This window comes from Dermacentor silvarum, chromosome 6, assembly GCF_013339745.2.
Source record: "Dermacentor silvarum isolate Dsil-2018 chromosome 6, BIME_Dsil_1.4, whole genome shotgun sequence".
Taxonomy (NCBI): Eukaryota; Metazoa; Arthropoda; class Arachnida; order Ixodida; family Ixodidae; genus Dermacentor; species Dermacentor silvarum.
Window position 1 is genome coordinate 75,136,562 of NC_051159.1, and position 6,630 is coordinate 75,143,191.

At 48.0% G+C, this 6,630-nt stretch overlaps 1 non-coding gene across 1 annotated transcript; it reads left to right on the top strand.

Moving 5' to 3' along the window:
* Window positions 1-436: 436 nt before the first annotated feature.
* On the top strand, window positions 437-508 carry Trnat-ugu (transfer RNA threonine (anticodon UGU)). The gene has a single exon. It is a non-coding gene; the product is annotated as a tRNA-Thr (tRNA).
* The last annotated feature ends 6,122 nt before the right edge of the window (window positions 509-6,630 follow it).

The following is a 6,630-nucleotide window of genomic DNA, read 5'->3' on the forward strand; positions in this document are numbered from 1 at the left end:
TCCATGTAGATGTGCGGATGATGAGGTGGCTGCTAGGTCTTCATCCTGCCGACTTGTGTGACGCGAGCAGGAGGTTGCGGACGGAAAGAACCATGGTCGCCCGAACACTTTATTCTCCTCTTTATTCTCCTCTTTATTCTATTTTAAAGACGGAGCCTTTATTCTCCGTCTTGCTATTTCCCCACTAATACACCGCACCGTCCTTGTGCGGTACATCATATATATGATGACGGCAACAATGATGCCTTCAGGTAGCATATGTGGGTTTATTGACCAGTTGCCATCACCCAATAAGATCACGTGCTCGTGACGCCTGCGAAAGAAAGGATGTTCCACATCCGCCCTATGGTTTGTGAGTGGTGGCGCTGGCTAACACTCCCAGGGTTAGTTCTAGTTGTAAAACATAAATACCCCAGAAAGTGGATGGGAAAACGGTTCTGCGGTAGCTCAATGGTGAGAGCATCGCACGTGTAATGCGAAGACGTGGGTTCGTTCCCCACCTGCGGACAGTTGTTTTTTTCATCCATTTTCATTTTCATTAATTTATCATTTCTTTAATTCAATTATTAAGTACAAGTAATTTTCCCCTATGTTGTCCTTGGTGTTATTGTTTGTTGGCTCATTATGTTATGCTTATATATATAAAGCATCTATTGCTCTCCGCACAATTAAAAGTATTGTTCAGGGCACTTTTGTTTGGTTCCAGCTAATTTGTCATCTCAGCCTGCTGCCACTGCGCAAATTGGTGTATTGCAAGAGTTGTCCTTTAACCTAAATTGCTTTAAAAACTGCGGTGCCTTCATTTTGCTATAACAACATTGAGCTGGACTATTCAGGGCATCATGTACTGCATCAAGTTTGAACATCACGTTTTCTCGCAATTCGAGGGCAGTGTCATGTGCCAATATGGCCATAGCCATCATTATCATGCTATATACAGAAGCCTTGAGAAGCGACACTGACTAAGTGTGCTCCTCCAACGGCCAATAAAACGACACGCTACTTACTTGCATTTTTAATTCGTATCTATGTTAGCAGCGCCTTCGCGCTCCTTTCTTGTGGTTACTTTCCTTATTGGCCTCTTTTCTTCATTTTGCAACCGGAGAGCATTTTGTAACCGCAGAGCGGCCTCTGAGATTAGGGTGGTGCGACATGCGGATGCCATTGTAACGTCTTATTGTGTTTGGCGCTTCTGCCAAGCTCCACTGCTCTCGCAAGCGTAACCGTAAGAGTAGCAATGCATCGTCTCCCAAGGTGTCGCAGTCGCTTCACAGCTTTGGCTTTATCGAGCGGCATGTATCTAGCGGTTCCCATTAAGCGGTTATTACATTTAGTGCCATAGCAATTAAATGGACACCCTAGGCGAATTTTCGCCGTTAACGTTAACGCTCGGCACATATTTATGAATAACTATGGCATATATTCACCAGTACCGTATTTGCAAAGTAGATGCGATACTATTAAACCCACAAACTTGCTTAAACGAGGTCTATGTTTTTTGACTGAATTTATCTGATATTTTCATTTAGAATTTCCGCGCGCAAGCAAAGGTCATGAAACATTTCAGTCACAGCGCATGCATGTTGTCCTAAATGTTTGGCTATTAAAAAGAAAAAAAAGAAAGATTGCTCAGAATCTGACCACGGCCGCTGGATTAAAAAAAAAAAAAAAAAAAAAAAAAGGTGCGGCCTGCCGCGTCGGGCGCGTTGCAATGGGAGCGAATGTGACAGCCGTAGTTGCATTGTCGGCCGCTTGGCTGGGCCGAACGGCGCTATAATCGCGGACAACTTTCTGTGACAATGAAGGGAAAGCTACGGAGGCAAAGCGCGCACAAGCGAGAGCGCTTCTGAAAAGAGTCCCTCGTTTTAAACCACGTTGGTTTAGGCTGGGGAAGAGAAAACATTAACAGCTTATTAGCAACAGTTAAATAAGACAGAACAGACTACTGAGTGTAAAAGTTAAACTTATTTTGTGGCTTTTTCCTTCCGCATCGGGGCAAACGTGAAACCGTCGCACGTGAAAGCTGCGTCGATTCAGCGTCCGTGCCGAGCAACCAAAAGCACTGTCAAACGCTGCGGGACTACTCGGCGCGGTAACGCATGTGCAGCATTCACGCGCCCGTAGCTTTCCCTTCATTGCCACAGAAAGTTGTCCGCGAGTATAGTCATCGGTGATGGAAAGCGCCGTCGTCTGGCACGCGCGACGGCGTTCCAAGCGCGTTCCTGACGCATTTGCTATATATGCCGATGCCAGACAACAGCCCCCGGCCGCGGCGGACCACACCGTTTTCGGTGCATGCGGCAGGCCGCACTTTTTTTTTTTATTGCGATAGCAACTATATGGACACTCAAAAGCAGATTTCTGCCGTCGGCGTCGCCGTCGCCGTGAGGTTCCGTATGATGTCAATGGAGCTGAAATCGTCGCCGCGCGCCGAACGCTGTATGTGCGAGTGAAAGGGCGCGAGGGGCGCGCGCTTTCACAGGGAGTGAACGCACGGCGGAGAACAAACGCGCGTTCTGCGCCGTGCTCCCTTAAGGGCTGCAGAAGTAGGCGTCTCTTTCCTCCTTTACAATCACCATATATGTAGAGCAAACGCGCCTTCTTCCGACGCGCGAGAGGCCGTGGGGGAGGGGGGGAGGGAAGGGAGGCGACGTTTAGCTGCGGCACCAAGTGCCTATTTATATCTGAGGCTTCGGCAACAGTCACCAACGCCGCACGCATTTTGAGCGAACGCGGGCAAAACGCCGACGGCGTCGACAACAGTTTCGCGTGTTGCCGGTGCTGCTGCATGTCCAAGTTTATACAGCTGATAAAGCTAATATCATTACTCCGTATAGCTCTCTACAAATTTGCTATCGCAATTGATGCTTCGCCTTTCGGGTGAAACTGCGACAACTTTTTTTTTTTATCCAGCGGCCGTGATCTGATAAAAGATATGACTTCAATGTCGCGGCTCTTTAAGGCAGCGTGGTGGCGCCCATGCGAGGCCATTACAGACCCTACACGCTGTGTTGAAGCTTTCAAGGGTGCCAGAAATGTCGCACCCGCGCATGTCGCACCCACGTATAGTCGCAGCCGTGCATTGTTAGATCCTAAGAGTTCAAGCGCAGCGCCAGACCTTGCTACGCTGTCAGTACTTCGCCCTTGGGTTGAAACTGTCATTTCTTTTCTTTTCAACTATACTCGCGGACAACTATATCTGTGGCAATGAAGAGAAGGCTACGGGCGCGTGGACGCTGCACACGTGTCACCGCGCCAAGTAGTCCGGCAGCGTCTGACAGTGCTTTTGGTTTCTCGGCACAGACGCTGAATCGACGCCGCGTATACACGTGCGACGGCTTCGCGTTTGCCCAGACGCGGAAGGGAAAAGACGCAAAATAAGTAAACTTTCATCCTCGGTGTGTTTTGTCTTAAATACTGTTGCTAATAAGCTGTTTATGTTCTCTCTTCCCCAGCCTAAACCAACGTGGATTAAAACGCGGGAGTCTTTTCAGAAGCGCTCTCACTTGAGCGCGCTTTGCCGCCGTAGCTTTCCCTTCATTGCCACAGAAAGTTGTCCGCGTGTATAGGTCAATGGGAAACCAACGAAACGTTTCGGTCAGGGATTGTTAGCTTATGCTAGGACTTACTGGAATTCGGCTTAACGGTCGCCTGCTTTATTTACCTTTGCGACTATGTACCTGGCAAAGCCTACAGCAACATTAATACCCCGCTTTACGTGCATGCAGATATGTATAACTCTTGGGAATCAGCGACGTCATTCAGAGCCTAATGCGTTTCGACAACCATATCGTTGTCGTACCGCAGAAGTAGTTTACGGTTAGGTATCCCGCAGACTTGCGATTTGAGGATAGAACTGAAACTCGCTGTCCGATATGGCGGCCCCCAGCCTGCGCGTTTCAGCCTACACAGGTTGTCATTTCTATCCATCTGGCCCCTTCGCGGAAAGGGAAGACTTTCCCTTCCCTTCATCTCACCTTGGCAGCAAAGTATGGCCATTTTTTTGCGATTTTCTTGATGTTTGTCAATACCGAGGAATGAAGGCCTAGCTTAATGTAACGTACAAGCGCCTTACTATATGCTGGGCTCGGAATTGCGCTGCTTCAGGCAGCATATATATACCAATATAGGGTCTTATTCGCTCGCTGTAATTCGTACATGGAAATGGTTGAAACGATCATTGATGATAAGTGGTTCTTGAGGGAAAGGGAAAGGTTGGCGCTATCTTCTGCAGCCCTTGAGGGAGCACGGCTCAGCGCCAAACGATCATTGACACACAGAAACATGCGGAAGAGCGTTTCCTTTTCCTTCCTTCCCTTTCCTTTTCGATTCCTAATCGCACATTTGGCAATCGGCCCTGTTCCCGCAATTGACAGTTTCAGTTCGAGGTCTCATTTTGTAAGCTGCAAGGCGGCACTCGGTTCGGCGGTGTTGAGACAAACTATTATGTTGGAAATAAAATCCTTTCATTGACTGAATGCGTCAGGCCTGCGAAACGAGCTAGCCATGCCGCGCATAAATGGGTCCATCCGCCAACCTCATGGTACACTAGCAGACATCTTTGTAATTACTTTCGCCGTTACTGCAGCGGCAGCCAGTCGGAGCTTCAGCGCGCTCCCTTAGTCTGGCTCGAAAATCCAATAATGCTAAAGTCCCGAAAGTCGATCGCCGGAGCAGGAAACAGCGACAGTGTGCCAACAACTTAAGGCCACACAAAGGCTTCACAGACATTAAGTAGCTTCCAAACTACCCTTACCGATTGCTTCCTTCTTAACACTCTCCCGGCTCGGTGCCTGTGCCTGTAAGGATCTTGTCGGCCGGAGACAGACGGGGAGTCGGACTTGTCCGCCGTCGGGAGATCCGATTTCTGGTGAAATCAAGCGAATTAAAGGCAGCGAATTAAAACTCGTGGCTGATGCCATTAAGTATGCACAACTTAAGCTTCATATTTGTGAACAAGGAGCCTGTGACGTCGTTAGCACCCAGGCGCATAGACAGAATTAGGAAACATTTATTGCTATTTCGCGTCGAGCCACTTCAATACGTGGCCGTGATAATGTGCGGCTTCCTGCATGAAGGATGTTTTTTAAAGGCTCAGGACAAAAACAATCATGTGCGTCTACTGGAACAGGCAGGTTCGAGGTAGGTAACGGTAGGCCGCTATCTTTATGACGTCATGACCGGGAGCTGGTCTATACCTGTGCGTGGAAGATCAACAGGTTTTGCATTCACGCGGTTTTTAGATTATCGGCGGTTGTTTAATTACGCGTATTCGAGAATTTTGTCTTTCTTTTTACAGATCATTTTTTTTTTGCAACACAGTCTGCCTGAGAGCACTGGCAACGGCTGCCAGTGCTCACTAGTAGCTGCTGCAGCGTTCGAGCGAGGCCATGAGCCAGCAAACAAACCCCTATAGTACTTCCGAATGATGTAGGAACTCGCTTGTACAGCTTCGCTGGCTTTGATGCATCAGTTGTCAGAATGGCATACATGTGCAAAGGATCGTTTTCCCTTCAGATTCTTGTTTATGATAATAAGTATGAATTGTCCTAACACATAAAACACCCACTTTTTGTTGGGCGTAAACATACAAAGGCGTACTCCTAAGGCCTGTTTAAACGCACAGACAGCGCTAGAAAAGTTAAGGCAGGCTGGCTCATTGGCGGCGTAAATTGTGCGCCTGATTGGCGGAACACAACATGAAACAGACAGGAACAGTGCCCGCCCTGTGTATTTCATGCAGTATTCCGTCTTTACCAGCTGCATGTGAGTGACTGCAGTACAAACACGTAGTACATGATGGCGCCACTTGCCCACTCAGCACCGACCTTGTGCTTTGTAGGTCCACTTTGCCGCAATGTACTGGTGAACAGCAGCGAAGCACATTGCTCTCCGAAGCGCAGGAGATGCTCTTGCCGCCACTGTTCCTTCATCCGGAGCACTAAATTAGTTTTGCAGTGACAGCTCGAAGCGAAGTGTCCAAGAACAACACGAACAGGAATAACAAGCTCTGTATGTAGTCGCGGAGAGCACCTGATAATTCGGTGTGCTTAATAACGTATTGCAATAATTTACATCTGTAGACATCCTTTCAAATAAATTGCATTTATCAATTCATGCAGTAAGATTGGATCTTGGGTTCACACCATTTTGTGTGATCAAAACGACGAGGTCAATGCGTCTGCTGATAGCGAAGAGGCAGACGTGCCTCAAGACACGAGTTATTTTTCTTGCGTTTTATTTCATGCTTTCCGAGTAGCCTCATTCAGACAAGCGGTCGTGAAATATTTCCCGGTAGTATTCACTAATCGACTGCCCACCATGATTGACCTCCGACTAAGCGCTGTTCGGCTCAGTTGACTCGAATGTCATGATGCCACCAACGCAAGAAAACCATTCTCAATATATGGATTCCTTGTTTCGGCACTCTCTCCGGCTCACTTGGTAGAGCACTATGCCATCACATCAGGCAACGCAACGCGTTGGATTGCAGAAGCAAGAACGATTCTCAAAACGGTCGCGATTATCTGCTCCCACTTGACCGCCTTGTGCGTCATGATATCGTTGCAGATACTCCTCCCTGGAAGCTAAAGCGAAGCTAATTCATAGGAAAGTTATTGTATCAAATCA